The sequence below is a fragment of the Trachemys scripta genome, chromosome 3, assembly GCF_013100865.1.
Source record: "Trachemys scripta elegans isolate TJP31775 chromosome 3, CAS_Tse_1.0, whole genome shotgun sequence".
NCBI classification, from domain to species: domain Eukaryota; kingdom Metazoa; phylum Chordata; order Testudines; family Emydidae; genus Trachemys; species Trachemys scripta.
In genome coordinates, this window is record NC_048300.1 from 101072711 (window position 1) to 101089257 (window position 16547).

The following is a 16547-nucleotide window of genomic DNA, read 5'->3' on the forward strand; positions in this document are numbered from 1 at the left end:
AAGAGATGCAATGCTCAGCATTGCAATGCCAAGTCCCTTTGTACAGTGAGCCTGAGTACAGTAATTGTTTTTAACAGCTTTCTCTGGCAACTTAAGTTGTATCATGATACCAGATTTTTTAAAGTGTCAGTTGACCACATAGTGTAAAATGAAACAAGTATAGTTTGCTAATTTGAAACGAGTCCTAAAGGCTTTAATATTCCTTGCACTATAGCAATGCAGAAAGTCATTCCTGTTTAATTAGTTAGGCCAAAGTATTTGCAAAACAATTAAGAATGTAATTTAATTTTGGCGTTTGGTAAACATCCAGGGATTCATTCATTGTGAACTGATGACCTACATGTTGAGTTTACTTTGCAAAGTATCATTAAACCAGTCAATTAGAACTTACAATTAAAATGCATGATATGAGGAGTCCCATATATATACTGCAGAACTAGAACTATGCTCCATAAATTCATTTTTGAAATATTTAAACATTTTAAAAATATGCAAAAATTAATTGTGGGGTCAAATCCAGATTGCTTTTTCCTCACACCAGAAGTCTCTTTGAAGCTATCAGGGTAAGGCAGACAGCATTTGGCCCTTACAGGGAGCATCTTCCATTCCAGCCCACTGCTCATGTAGAAAGGTTAGTCAGCTTAGCCTGTTTGCTCAGAGGCTGCTCCTGCAAGCAACCAGCAAAAACAGTACAGTACTCCTCCAAACAGATAGGCAAACTGTGGTATTGGTATATGTACTACAGCTAGTCTGTTGCTAGGCAGAGTCAGCAAAGCCCTTAGCATAGCCAGCCAGGCAATATGAAAATTATGATGTAGTCACCACCTAGTAATAGGCAAGCAGCAGCACTCCCTAAAACCACACACAGAGAGTCATCAGAGGCTGGCTGCCCATGTAAGAATTATTAAGCACAATAATTAAATTACATACAAAAAATATGTTAAAAGAACATTGCCATGGGAAATGCCAGAATGAGGGTTGTTTGTGCAACCTTAATTTGGTCCCTTTTTGCACATGCATTACAGTACAGTCTTTTATTACATGATCACATACTATTTTTTCCACAGGATTCCTACCTCATTCAGTGAATGAGTAGATACTTGTTTCTATCTTCCTCATCTGATGTGTGGCCCCAGCCTTATTTAACACACACCACCTCCAAGCCTTTCACTGAATACAGAATTATTAATTTCCCCTGAGTGTTTCTAGGGTGCTTTCACCGTAGTATCTGAGTGCTTCACAAATAATGAATATATCTTCATAACACCCCTGTGAGAAGAGGTGTTATTATTCCCATTTTACAGAAAGGGAACTGAGGCACAGAGAGATTAAAGCCAAAATTGCCAAAAGTGTCTATTAATTTTGGTTTCTCAACTTGAGACACCAACGACCTGATTTTCCAGAATACTTAGCATTTTTATAGCACTTCACATGTTCAAATAACAGTGCCCACTTTCTCCAGTTGCAGTTCTATGCATTCAGCACTTCTGCAAATCATGTTGGGCAAATGAGAAACACACAGCTAGTGGCCACCTGTGAAACATTTGATTTAAGTGACTTGCCTAGCATCATATAGGCACAGGCAGGGATAGAATCCAATTCTCCAGTGCAGCACACAACTGTCTTTACCAGGGATCCTACGGACAACAGCCTCCTTTCCTATACAACCCTGATTCCTCCACAGAGCACCATCATCCTGTGCACTGAATGAGGCAGGGATCCTCTGGAAAAAATAATATGTGATCATATCATTAAAGACTGTAACATAATGCATATGCACACAGGGATTGAATTAAGGTTGCACAGGAAACCTTAATTCTGGAATTTCCTAACTTTTTAATGCTTGGCTATGCAGCCTTAACATTCTTTTAATACAGTTTTTTTAATGTAATTTCTTAGTTTAAAAAATAAAGGAAGAATAGAAGTTCTCTCGTGTGGAATCATACTGACTCCCAAAGTGGGTCATCAGCGGGGTTTGGACTGTTAGATCCACAGCACAGACCTCTACTGCTTGAACTCACAGCGTAACTGGTAGCAGTAGTAGGCTGTTATTATGCAGGTGGATCGGCGCTAGAAGGGGATGAGGCACACACTTTGTCAGTGAATTTTGCAGCTATTTACTGACAGCAGAAGAATGTAGGAATTCGGGACTCCTGCATTCAATTCCAGGTACTGAAGGGGACTGTTAGTTACTTGTGGTTAGATCTTTCTGTCCCTGTCCCTTTCCTTCTATCTATATCTATCCCCTTCCATCTCTTACCCTACTTTCTGCCCAAATTCTATCCCCTTTTGTCCTGCCCTTACCCTTCCTATCCACCACCTTGCACATTGGCTCCTATCTATCTCAACCCTTCCCCTTCTGGTTCCCTTCAACCTGGAACCCCTTGCCATTCCTCACCCCACCCCTGCACGTCAGTCAAGCTGTTTCCTTCTTGCTGTCTGGGTGCTGAGAAGGGGAGCATTGAGACCGCAGCTATTCCATTGCCCAACACCATAGTTGCCCCCGGCTGAAAGAAGGAGCAATTGCAGGGAAGTCCTGCTCAGCTCCAGGACACAGCATACTCAGAGAGTCTGTGAGGATGTCACACGCATGGTCAGATTGATATATAGAAATTATGAGGTGCTGAAGCATGCTCACTGCAAATAGAATCTTTGGAGAATTTAGCTTTCAAGCTCCCATAAGTTTTCACCAAGTATGTGCAAATTGAGAATTTCCAGAGACTCATAACCTGGCCAAATTTGGGTGAATTTTCACTGGGAAGGCAAAAAGCATGTCTCTGATGCCAGGGTGATATCCCTGCCAAATTTCAAGTCCCTGCACTAAAACACAGCGGCACTAGAACTTTTCACAAAATACTGTAGCTATAAGAATTTTTTTACATGGGCAAAACAACATATTTTCCCCTAATCTCATTCCTGGAAACAGCTGAACCATTTTTGCTGAGCCTTTCAAAATAAAATTCAGACTGAGGCACCCACCCAGGGAAAACATCAGTTTGAATGGTGAAATTTAGGCAAAATTATAAGCTGAATCAGGATTAAATCATGAAAAGTGCCAGGCAACTTTAGTGATCAGTGGCATTACCTGTGCTGTTTATAATGTATATACACATACAATGCTTTGGCAGAGTCTTGTATAGTATTTTCCTCACACTGATGTCGATACATCCCGATCCTGCCTGGTCTGCAACACCCTTATTGTTCCAATCTCGGGTCTTCTCTGAGCAGAAACTGCCAGCCATGTGACATATATCAAATTGTGGCTTGATTTTTGTGGTATGGCCAGACACCCACTAGGGACAAGACTGAAACCACCAAACCCATGTTACATATGACCTAAGCTACAATCGAGCTCTCCAGAGGCAAAAGGCTAGTGTATTAACCTACTTTGTCACCTAGCCCTTCACTATTGATTAGTAATTATTCTTTTCAAATGAAACAAGGACACAGGATGTAAGGTCATCTGCAGTATATCCTGAGAAAATCCAAGACTTCTAAACCTCCTTCAATCATTCATTGCTGAAGGTTGATTAAAAAACAATGGTTCTCATTGAAATACAATTAGAAATGTAATTTAATTCAGGTCTTTGTAAAGAACAAAAGGTTCATGCATGTGAACTAGCTATGAAGCAGCAATGCCAGATAGGGTAGGTACGAGCTATAATCCAAATACTGTATAATTTGATAAAGTAAATTGGTCAATTAATAAATAAACCACACAGGGACCAACAGACACTGATGACATCATCAGACTGCTTTCAGTAGTTTGCGCTTTGAACATTCTCTCCCTGTGCTGATTGGCTGTTTGCTCCAACTCCTCCAGCCACCTTCCTCATGGTCTCCCTCCTACTCCCTTCTTTTGGCTTTGTGTATGGCTCACTAATCCCTTCCGAACATAACTCCATACACATGATTATTATAGACTTTCAACAACCAGAATCCCTGATCCAAATGCCCACAAATTTTGTGGGAATTGTAAATCTGAACCCAGATCCAAATGTTGTAGCTAAAACCTAGCTCTGTAATTGGCTGGATTAAAATCCTAGCTCCAAACTCCCATCCAAACTTTCCAACTCCAGATTCATCTTGGGCCTTTTGTCTTTATCCATAATGCATGCAATACCATGCCATAGCAGGGGTAAATACCTAGGTAGATAGCTACAGTTGATAGAAATCGGATTTCTTCTAAATCACAGCTGGTATTCAGCTAATTCCATGAAACATGAGCATTATTGTCAATTTTCAATGTAACAAATATTTTGTTCAGTTTTAATGCCCATCACATTTTCCCAGAATATGGAATGGAGCTGCCGTAATTAGTGCTAGGAGATACAGTTTGATAGTGTTCATTTACTTCCGTTTTTTTCAGCCTCTACTTTAATTCAGTTTCTAAACTCAGATGACATCCCATCTCTGAGATACATAAAAGCTTTCCCCAGCATGTAGATGCAGCACATTAGCATTTTGTATTCGCAAGTGCCCTAGTTATACAGCAGAAGTTGCAGCATGCATGGTCATACAAATAAGTGAAATATATCCTGACACACAATATATTCACAAAGTAATGAAAATTGGTCAATCTCATTATGTTTTACAGACTTTCATTTATATCATACATTGTCAATATAACTTAAATATATATGGGGCCTGTTTTATTTAAAATATAATATGGAAATAAATATTTTTGACATATGGGATTTAGATTAAATACAGGAAACTACATTTCAGGGCCTGACCCTAAACCCAGAAAATTAAAGAGTCTGAGGTGGGGCTATCATTCTACCAATAACTATTTCTTTCTTCCTTAAGTAACAAAAATGTCTTGGAACAGTTCTTAGTCTTATGCACATTGGACTAGATTCTTGGCCCCAGCTTTGCCTGCTGCTATCAAAAAGTTTCTCTGAAAGGAGAGCCATAGATTTCCCCTCCTAACGGGAAACATTGGGTATAGCCAGCTCTATCGCATCCACATAGAGGGTACATGAGGGAGAGGGAGTGAAGCAGAACATGCTCACAGCACAGCAGTTTGCCTCACTCACGGCTTTGTGTTCTCCATTCTTTGGCAGCTTCCTAATTTGGTTTTATACCATGCTTTGCTTTCTAATCCATGTTCTCTTCCTCATTTCTAGTTCTAATTCTTACCTGTCCCCTCAGTCATTCAGATTTGGGTCTTTTTTTATTTCTGTCCCAATCTACTACACTCCTGTCTATAAGTTGAGTGTCCAGTTAGTAGCAAGCATCCATTTCTCTATATCCATCCTGTTACTGAAATTGACTTCGAATATATGACAGACCCATTCACAATTCCTTTTCTTTCTTTTACTCATATCAAGAACCCCATTACTAGGGTACAGACATCTTAAATATTCTCAGCTAAATCATCCACTCTTCATAAACTATCCTATTTTTAAGTTTTAATAGCTTGCTGACCTCCCCCCTTAATATTATTTTTTCTGTACTATGCAAAGGTTTCTTGCAGTAAAGACACAGACCAAGAGGCTTGGCTTTCCAAAGCTAGAATTTCAAATGCTTTTCAAGATCTGTCTGTGACCCACTCACTCTGGTATTTGTTCAACATATGTTGGAAGAGCAAGTTCTGTTTCTTTATTCAGCGGTTGTAACAGTCACTAGATTCCCTCTTCTCAATCCAAAACCTTTGTTGGATCATTGTCAGTAGCCATCATCAACTCCTCAGCATTTCCTTGACTGAACAGCATTCCCTTGAGAGTTTAAAACTGAGGTGTATGTTTGTGTTTCCCATGCCAAAACGTAAAGACCCTTTCCTCTGTTGTTGAATGTATTTGTACTAATCTAACAGCCACATCATTCCCTTTCTCTTTCTTTCCTTCTTTCTTTCTTTCTTTTATGGAGGTGAGTAGGAAATGAAATGTGAACTTGCAGACACCGTGATACAATGGTGATAAGTGCAGGACGAGTCTTAAAGCACATTTCTTTAAACAATTCTATATCAAACATATCCTTCCTGGCATTTTTAAGTTATGCGTTGGGGTTTTCTATGCACCATCCCAGTACTATATAAAAATTAAGCATATACGCACATGTTTACAGACAGACTGAATCAAGGGATTGATAATGAGATGTAGGTTAATGGGAGGAGAGGGGAAAATCAGTTGGTTACAGGCCAAAATTCATTAATGTTGTTCAGTTCTCTATATGAAATGAATTGACTGTATCTCAGTTGAGGACCTAATGACCAGGTGTAAAGCCACCACAATTGTCGCTAGTTGTCAACCTCAGCAGAGAGGTTAAGTGTTCAGCGGACATAAAGAATGAGTTATCCCTAGAGACAGTCACTCAAAGTCAAGGCTGAAGCATGTTAGCAGTGCAGTGTGGGGAACCTTGTATTGCCTTTGCTGATGCGATACCTGTTCTGTGAGTGAGCAGAGGTTCCAGGGCTGCCAATCTAGCATAACTCATGAATTATGAAATTTTCTGGACAATAACTAGTTCTTTGGAGTTGGATGCCAAGAAGTTTGATTTTTTTAAATGAAATTTTGCAGCCAGTCACCTTAGTAAATGTAATAGTCCTGTTCAATTTGATATTTCTTTCTCTTTTTTTAAATTAAAATAGACATTATTATCATATAAATGTCAGCTGCTGTGCATATGAAATTACTTTTTTTCTTCGAGTTTTTTTTAATATGCATATCTCTATTAGAATCATAATGGCTCTGACACTATGGACTGACGTGATACATGGGACCACAATTACTCCAAAGCAGCCATTGCAATCTGGCAAGGATAAAATACACATTTTATGAATGTTTGAGTTGAGAGTACAGTCTGTCATTCAAACTCTCATACATTTCAATGACATTTTTTTTCCCCTCTGACACTAGTGGTTTCAGTGTATCTGCTGCCTGGAAAGCACATTGTTCTGGGAGGTTTAGCACAAAAGCATTAAAATGAAACCACAAAAAAGATTTCAAGTAGCATTAAGAAACTGATTTAAACCCACAAAAGCAAGGAAATTTAGTATTAAGTCAGACAATTAAGGCTGACATGCTATCCTTAACTCACTCTAGAGACTGCCTGCCATGCATATACGATGTTATTGAAACCATTAAAAAATATAATTTGCAGCGGGGCAGCCAGATTTCAGAGCATAGTAAATTACAACTAAGGATGGGTAAACTTCAAAATGTTCAGGGGTTAATTTGGTTCAGAGATTTAACTAAACGTTCAGGTGATTGTGCAAACCTTTGTAGCCTGTTAATTGAACTGTAAATCTTATCATAACAGCTTTCCTGCAATATTTTCAGCCAGAATTCCCCAACCTGGTGACCTAAAGTTAGGCATCTAAATCAATATATAGACAACCAAATAGAAGTGACCTTATATTCAGAAGTGCTGAGCACCCATAAGTCCTGCTAAAGTCAATGGGCACTGCAGGTAATCAGCACCTTTGAAAATCAAGCTACTTACACTTAATATTTAAATGTGGATTTTGGAACCCATTTTGAGGAGCACTTCTTTTCTCAAGACTAAACATGCCCAGTTGTTTTTTCTAACCTTTCCTGGCAGGTCAGGTTTTCTGAACCTTTTATCATCTTTCTTGCTCTCCCCTGGAATCTCTCCCGTTTGGCCACATCTTTGCTAAAGTGGACAATGTCCCAGAAGTGGACACTGTACTGCAGCTGAGGCCTCACCAATGCCGAGTAGAGTGGGAAAATTACTTCCCATGACTGACATACAACACTCCCATTAATAAACCCCAGAATTATATTAACCTTTTTTAACTGCATCACATTGTTGACTCATATTCAATTTGTGATTCACTATAACTCCCAGATTGTTTTCAGCCGTACTATTGGCTAGTTTCAGTTATTCCCCATTTTGTAGTTCATTTGATTTTTCCTTCTTAAGTGAAGTACTTTGCACTTGTCTTCATTGAATTTCACCTTGTTGATTTCAAACCAATTCTCCAATTTGTCAAGGTCATCTTGAATCCCAGTGAATTAATCCTCAACCTCACTGTGAGGTATATAAGTATTATCACCATTTTACAGATGATAATATCAAGGCACAGAGCAGTTAAGCAATTTGCCCCCAGGTTACACAGGAAGTCTGTAGCAGCGCACAAATGGAATCCATATCTCATGAGTGTCAGTTCTGTACTTTACCTACATAATCATTATTTTCCCAAGACACTGTCTTTTTGTGCATGTGTCCTTAGTAATAAAAAAATAGGGAAAAGAAATACATTAAATATATGATACAGTCTATAAGCAGAACTGTCTCTAAACAATATGTCTTTCAATTTTTTCCATGAGGCATCAACATCACTCTAAGGACTTTATCATCATAACTGACACATAATCATTCCTTGCAGGTGGAAAACATTGTGCCAAGGGATAATTGGGATAGTTATTGGATATGACTCCTCACCAGTTTTAAGGCTGTATCTGTGGCATGATTGCATTCTGCTCAAAGAGAAAAATGAATGTTCTTTGCACTTATGTCAGACTGAGTGATTTATGGGCACAGTATGTACTGAATTCAGTGATGAGGGCTAACATTATCTGGTATGTTGCAATGTGATCTTAAAATATGTATGTTTTCCTCCTGTACATAAATATAAATTCTTTGGCTGTCTGGAGTCACCCTGCTATTAGTTTATGTATGTGGGTAATTTGACCCCAATTTATATGGAGGAAACTATCATTTCAAAGCACAATATTCATCCTAAGAGAAGCACATAGTGTTAAAACTCATGCTGAAATAGTGGTTTCACTAACAAACAAAAGTTATTAGCTGCTGTAGTTGAGAACTTTAGCATAACTGTTTTTTCTACACTGAGCCGACACATTTGTGAGCATTAAATTACTCACATGAATCCTCAATCCAGTGGGCAGATTAAATGACTAAACAAGTTCTGGGTTTCTCAGACTCAGGTTGCTGTTTTTTTCTAAGGGATGCAAGTGGGTCAGAATATGGGCAAGATAAAGGCCATTTGAAGTGGGAAATTCTTTAACCGAAGAGATTTCTGAGATGGAAATCTGTGCCCAGATAGAATTCCTTGCTGAAAAACTAGTTGGGAAAAGGGAGACAAAATACCCATATATCTGGAAAAGCAACCAACAAGAATGAAATGTGCTACCACTTTGCTCTCCAATATCATATTCCACCTATCAGAACTCAGGAGTCAAGGAAAGAAGAATAGAGATGCAAAGTCCCTGAATAAAACTTTTTTGCAACTGTGGGTTTTGACAATTTTTTTAAATGAGTTTTCTGACCATGAATTATATACATACTGTAAATCTGGCTTCTTATTTTTCATTGTGCCATTACCAAAAAGGAAATTAAATAGAAAAACATGTACGTAATGTGAACTTTAGGTGTGTAACACAGAGAACAGAAGAGCAAGACATTTCTGTAGTAATGCTCACACTCCATCTTTAACTCAGAATGGGCCTGATCCAAAAGCCATTGAAGTCAATCTTTCCGCTGACTTCCCATAGGCTTTGGATCAAGTCCAGTTTCATTCCTGTTGCCAGTGCTCATTGTTTAATTTTAGTAAAACAAAGTTGTTTAATTTCCTTTTTAGCAGTAGAATTTTCTAAAAACCACGTTTCAATAGTGTACACTATTGGATTAGAAGCTTTTTCATTTCATGCTAGGTCAGTAGAACTGTTATGTTTTTGCCATATTATTAGGTCCTAATTTCAGTAAAAAGGATGCCCAAAACTAACAGCCCAAAAGTTCACACCTAATGCTATGGAAACCTCATGAGAAATAACAGAGAAGCCAGACATAATTTTATTGGCAAATTAAGCCCTTAGTTATTATTCTTTTGGCGCCTTCATGGGATACAGTGTCAGTATGTACAGTACTAGAGGCATATCCTGTCATTGTTCCACACGCGGAACTCCCATTGAAGCCATCGATGGCAGGATATGACTGTAAGAGTAGTAAATATTATTCTAGTGTGAAAAATCAGACTGCATAGAAAGTATGTCACAACTCTCAGACTGGTGATGACAACCGTGAGCACAGGTGTTCTTTGGAGAAGATAACAAACATGTAATTTTGGTAAAAGACACTAAGCCCAGATCACCTCTGCTGTAATTCCACTGACATCAATGAAGTTACACCAGAGATGAATTTGACCCATTCTGTTTCTTATACTATCTTTTACCCTTCCATCTTACATCCCTATCTCTCTCTCTCTCTCTCTCTCTCTCGGGATTGAGGGAGTTTCTGAGAGTGAGGCTGTGTCTGGTACATACTAGGTTTCTGTTAGACTGTGTTTTGTGTGTGTGTGTGTTACTTGCTGTTTCTTCGCTTTATAGATGTTGTTTGTTCCCCCACCCCTTTTCCTTAGTGTGGGATGAGGGGTCCATTTCAGATGAGTTTAGTGATTTGACCCACAAGCATGGGGTTCGGCATGTGCCTGCCATCTCCTGCACTGTGGAGGATGTGTTGCTGTGTGTAGGTTTCTTGGCCTAAGAGCAGCTTGTGAATTGTTTGATACAGGAGGGACTCAGGGTCAAGGAATCTTTTGTTCAAGTTTTTCCCTTTTTTCCACCTGTTACTAAAGCAGGATTTTTTTCAATGGGTCCCCCCTTCCTTCACAACAAGATGCTAGTGTGTAATCATTCCCATTATGGGAACGTAGTTTCTGGTGTTATGAGGATTCTGTTAGGCTGTGAGACCCCAGATGTGAGGCATGTCATGTTGTTCCCGTACCAGATTTATGTGGTTCTAAATAACCCTGAACAGCCCTTGAACCTCTTTCAAGCACCATATAGATGGAGCAGTTTATATAGTATTTGCTACCTCTGAAAACATGAAATGTTTCCTGTGTGGTGACCCGGGTCATTTGAGGGGTTCCTGGTCATGCACTGCTGGCTCAGGGGTCCCTGGGAAGATAGTGTGGAGGGGGCTGGGACATCAAGGGACCAGCAGGAGACAGAGCCTGCATCTGCACTGCCAGATTCCATCTCCCACACTCTGTGGTCTACCAGTGTCCAAGACGCAGCCCACCTCCAGAGGAATGCTTTGTTGTGACCCCATCACTTGTGCCTGCACAGAAGTAAGTCCTGGAGGTTGAGGAGCACCTCCCTGCAGAGGAAGCAGAGATAGGTTCCAGATGGGGGGGTGAAGGACAGACCTACAATATGGATTTATGCAGGACAATTTCTAAAAAGGCTAAGACATTGGAGGCCTCTGAACTACTGGCAGTGGCTGAGTATGGAGCTGTGTGCCCTAAGGAGGAGGATAGCATTGCATTGGGTAATAGCTCTATGTCTGAGGCTCCCAGTGGGGTCCTGTCTTTTCCTGGTAAGGCAACTCCTTCAGCTGCCAATCCTGCATGCTGCAGTGAAGACACTGGGTCCTAGCATGGAGCTGCACTGCCTCTCACTCTTGGAAAAATAGATACGCTAGCTACTCCCACTGAATGTCCCTCCTTTATGAATAATGAGAATGTTACAGTGGCAGCTCAATGGTTCTTCTGAGCTGATGGAGTCTGAGGTAGATTAAGAGGATTATGATGATCTCTCTGAGTCATCACTGGTTCCTAATGTCCCAGACAGTCAGCTAGATAGGAAGGGTGGATACAGTGTGACAGAGATAGAGACTTTTTGGATAGCACTAAAGGGAAGCGGGGAGTTGAGATTTTCACTGAGCTGCCCTTGTCTTGAGAGAGACCTCAGTTGATTGTAGGAAACATTTCCATCTCAAAAAGTTGTTGAGGAAGGTGAGGAAGCGTACAGGGATTATTCAAGATAAAGAGGCCTCCCCATGGCTCATTTTCTTCAAAGTACTTCCACTTTCCATTGTCTCTCTCTGCTGCTTGGCTCTCTCCTTCTAGTCTCTATGGCTCTCTAAATATTAATGGATGCAGGATGTTCATAAAAGGGCACAACTCTGAATTTCTCAGACAAAAATGGACTGATGTCCTTTTGCAAGAGATGCACTCAGACCCTGATAATCAGGAGAACTGGTTGAATTAATGGGAAGGGGAAGCTTTTTTGAGCCCTGGCTGGGGTTGCTGTTCGCTTTTCCCCAGGGTACCAGGACACAGATCCTCTCTGGGAAGATTTGCAGGGCCAGCTCCTCCAGGTGAAGGCATGTATTGGCACTATTGTTTTTAATATTTGTATTGTGAATGCCCCTACCCTGGGGCAAGATCGTGACTCCCTCTGCAGACACTTGCCCAGACCATGCTTGGCTGTGAGCCTGATACTATTATTGTCCTTGGAGGGGATTTCAATTGCACTGCAGATTATGTTTTAGACAGGAACCACAAGGAGCCACACACTCAGTCAGGCAGGGAACTGTGTTGTCGCCTGCAGACTTTTGGGCTAGTAGATGTCTGAAGGGTCTCTGACCCCACTGTTAGGCCGTGCTCTTGGCTGAAAGGTGTCTCAACCAAGTCTCAGGAGCTAGACTGGATTGCTTTTATTCCATGCAGGCCAGTGTGAATATGTTTTTTCAGTCTTCCATGTCTCCCACTCACTTGTCTGATCATCATTATGTCTCTGTCAATGTGTCCCTCCCTCTTCCTGTCTGTGCTTCCCACTGGCGCTTTCATACCAAATTATTACAGGACTTGAATTTCACCCAGATGGTTGCTGTGTTTTGGGAGTGTTGGCGACAGCACAAGGCCTTATATGAATCTCTGAGACAGTGGTGGGATGTGGGAAAGATACAGATCCAACTGTTCTGTTCTGCCAACAGCATACCCAGGCTGACATGCTGTCCTTGCATCAGGCCATGAGTGCTCTGGAACGAGACATTCATGGCAACCTTCATGTGGGAAACACAGTGCAAACACAGTGCAAATTCACCAAACCTTAACTGAGAAGTACCGATTCCTGAGGTGTTTGTTGGAAGAGAAGGTGCAAGGAGCCCTGGTTCAGGCCTATTTTATTCAGCTACAAGGTTCTTTCTTGGGTTGGAAAAAAAAGTCTGTGGACCATGGGCAGATTTTTGCCTGCTGCTGCCAGATGGTCATCTGATGGCTGACCCTGCTGAGATCTGGAAAGCAGTGGTCTCTTTTAACAATACTCTGCACTTACCTGAAGCCTGTGATGGGCTGGCAATGGAGGAGTTGCACTGGGGTTAGGAAAAGGGGCTCTCTTGCAGTCCAGCCGCTCTCCACAGGCAAGGTCCCAAGTATTGATGGGCTACCATCTGAATTTTACAAGCATTTCTGGCATCTTATTGGTCCTGACTTTTTTTCTAGTGGTACTGGAGTGTATCCAGAATAAATAGCTGCCCCTTAGTTGCTGCAGGGTGGTGATGACCCTGCTGCACGAAAAAAGGGAACTTTGGGACTTATGGAACTGGAGACCTATTTCCCTTCTCTGCTCTGATTATAAGATTTTATCCAGGGCCTGAGCCAACTGGCTGAAGGACTGTCTGGATTCTTTGATACACCCTGTTCAAACATATTGTATCCCTAACAGCTGTATTTTTGATAATTTGTTAATCTGTGATGTTTTTACTGTTAGCAAACTTTGTACTCTGGATATGCAGCTTGTTTCAATGGGCCAGGAGAAGGCCTTTGAAAGAGTTAACCATAGTTATCTTTTAAAGACATTAGAAGCTTTGAGATTGGGCCTGTGTTCTCTTCACATATTTCTTTATTGTATCATAATGTTTTTAGTGTTCTAAAGATTAATGGGGGTCTTAGACACTGCTTCCCAGTCCTCAGTGACATTCGGCAGGGGTGTCATCTGTCTGGAATGCTGCACGATCTTAGTTTGGAGCCATTCCTGAACCACCTGAGAAGCCGTCTGACTGCCCTTTCTGTGCCAGGAGTGCCGAATGCTTTCCTGTTTCATCTGTCAGCTTATGCAGATGATATCTCAGTCTTTATCACATTTGACAGTTACGTGCAGGCACTTTGTGCTTGTTTACAAGTGTATGAACAGGCATCTTCTGCTTGCATTAACTGAGCTAAGATCAATTTGATCTTACTGGATCCTGGGCAGTGTAGCCATCCCCCTTTATTGCTCAAACAATTGCAATGGGGCACCTCTTGGATTAAGGTGTTGGGGGTCTTTTTTGGATCTGAACAATATATGCTAATAAAACTGGGAGTGACCTGAGGAGAAGATGCAAGGCCACCTGCAGAAATGGGGATGGCTCCTTCCTGGATTCTCTTTTGGGGGACGGATTTTGATTGCCAACAACCTTGTAGTCTCAATGTTGTGGCTCCAGCTAGTGTAGCTGGACCACACACACACACACAGTCCTTTTAGAGTGGATTCAGAGGCATGGTAACCATTTTGGGGCTGGGGGGGAGAGGGGAAATAGTTACCACTAGTTGTGCCCTGTTTTGCTGTTCCTTCCATTAGATAAAGGGGGTCAGAGGCTCATTGATTTAGTCAGCAGGGTGGAAGCCTTTTGCCTCCAGTCTGTTCAGTGGTTGCTGTACTCCTGTACTCTGACTCTCTACTGGCCTGGAAATCCTTTGCCTTCTCTCTCCTCCGTTGTGCTGAGGGGATGGGCTTTGACTCTCATCTATTTTTGTTGGCACCTGGTTGATTACAGAATCTAGATTTGCCTCCATTCTATAATGGCCTTTTTTGATGCCTGGCAACTTCTCCAAAGACTTCTCCAGAAGAGCCGCTGTTTTTTAACCCTCTTTTTCCCAATAAAGCTCTCTCTTCCAGGAGTCTGTTTTCTGCCTTTATTCAGGCTGGGTTAACCAAGCTGTACCACCTGATTGTTCCTAGCTGGTCAAGCTGGAAGTCAGCGATAGCTCTTGCTGTTTAGAATCCAGCCTGTGTGTTTTTTTGGATAAGATCCTCTCTGAATTCCAGGCGGTGCTCCCTCAGTGGACTGCTCAGTCTTTCCAGAACGTTTTTGCAGGGATAGTTCTTCCAGGCGGGAATCCTGTGTTCCCCTCAATAGCTGTCTCCCCTTCTTTTGATGAGATCTTTGTGCAACCAGGCAGATTGTTGTCCTGGAAGGATTTGGTGAATATGTTCCTTTTGTAATCAGGACCAAGAAACAGCTCTATTGTATGTGCCAAGGTGCAGCATTATGCCATCTTCTCTAATCTCCATGATACAGCCCGGAGGGTGCCTCTGTACTTGGGTGAATCTATAGCCCAGGCTTGGGGGACGTTGTACAAAGCTCCTCTTCCTAAGCGCTCTGGGGACTTGCAGCAGCGAGTCCTACATAGTATCATGTCAACCAATTATTTTGTGTGCCATATTGCCCTTGAGATGTCTGCGCAGTCCCCTTTCTGTTTGGCTTCAGACATAGTGTTTCATTTTTTTCTTACATTGCGCCCAACTGATTCCTCTCTCTGGTTTTTTTGCAGCAGTTTTTCCAAGGTTTGGGACTGGTAGTTCTCCAAGTGAGATATGGTACTCACATTTGGCTGGTTTCCTGTTTGGCTAACTTTTTGCTGGGTCAGGCAAAACTAGCCATTTTGAAATCTAACCAGAACAGAATGGCCAGGGTAGAGCGGTGTGATGTGCTAGGGCTGTTCAGAGCACTGATTGTGGCCCGGCTGTGGACTGATTACATCTTGTATAAATTGACTTGTACCTGGATGCTTCTTAGTTGATTTGATGTGTTAATATTTTGAGTGAACTTGGTGATGATGATGTTTTAATGATCTATGTACAATGTTTGCTTAAGATGTGTTTTGCTTTATTTTATTCATATCTTTTGTGTATATATATTGTAATATTATAACATTTTAAATAGTTTAAATGTAATTTTATGAAAATAAAGGCTTTCTCATGTCATTTCTCTCTCTCTCTCTCTCTCTCTCCTCTTCTCCTACCCACTGTCAGAAAAAAATGGCAAAAAGAAAATCTAGTTTCTTTGTAGTTAAGGATGAAGTTAACCTAATGATATAATGCTAGTTTTGGACACACACTGACTTTACCAAACTCAATGCAAAGCTAAACCTATCCACCTGAAATTTTATAGGGGTGATGTTATGTCTATTCCATCAGGATAGATTTTTTTTTCCTGAAAGTTTGAGGCAAATCAGACAAGGCATTTGGAAGGTATGACAGTTTTTTTGTGATGTGATCTCAGTTCTCAAATACTTTCTTAACTTTCTTTGACTTATCATAACCCCAAAATCACATAGGTTTAATTTGTTCGTCTTGATGACAAAGGCTGGTGCCTTTGTCTAGTTCCCAGGAGATTTGTTGTAGGTCTCATTTAGTTGTAGGTCTCATAGTTTACTCTGGGTTCTTGACTCCTCATAGCCTCAGTATGGGCAAAGCACAATCAGTCCAGAGGAAACATACTGTTTTGGAGGAAAATGACAGCATGCTCTGGCAGACCAGCATTCTGTTTCTAATACGGTGGAGGTGCTACATACATTGCTTACTGCCACATCCAGGGTAGGCCCAAAGTCTAAATGTTGTTTTTAGGAACCCCTCATTTTACACTCATAATTTTCCCAAATACTTGGTCATTAGGCTGATATTTTCAGTTTTTCAGTTATTGGACTCTGCCTGAGCTGATGTTTTTGTTTTGTGAGGAAATTTTGTGGAAAAGGCCTTCAGCAGTTTTATGAGTTATGGGACACGAGAAAAAAT

The 16547-nt window shown here is 41.0% G+C and overlaps 1 long non-coding RNA gene across 1 annotated transcript in view; it reads right to left on the reverse strand.

Moving 5' to 3' along the window:
* The window catches only part of LOC117874881, a 364430-nt gene that overhangs the window by 256850 nt on the left and 91033 nt on the right, over positions 1–16547 (reverse strand). The window lies entirely within an intron of this gene.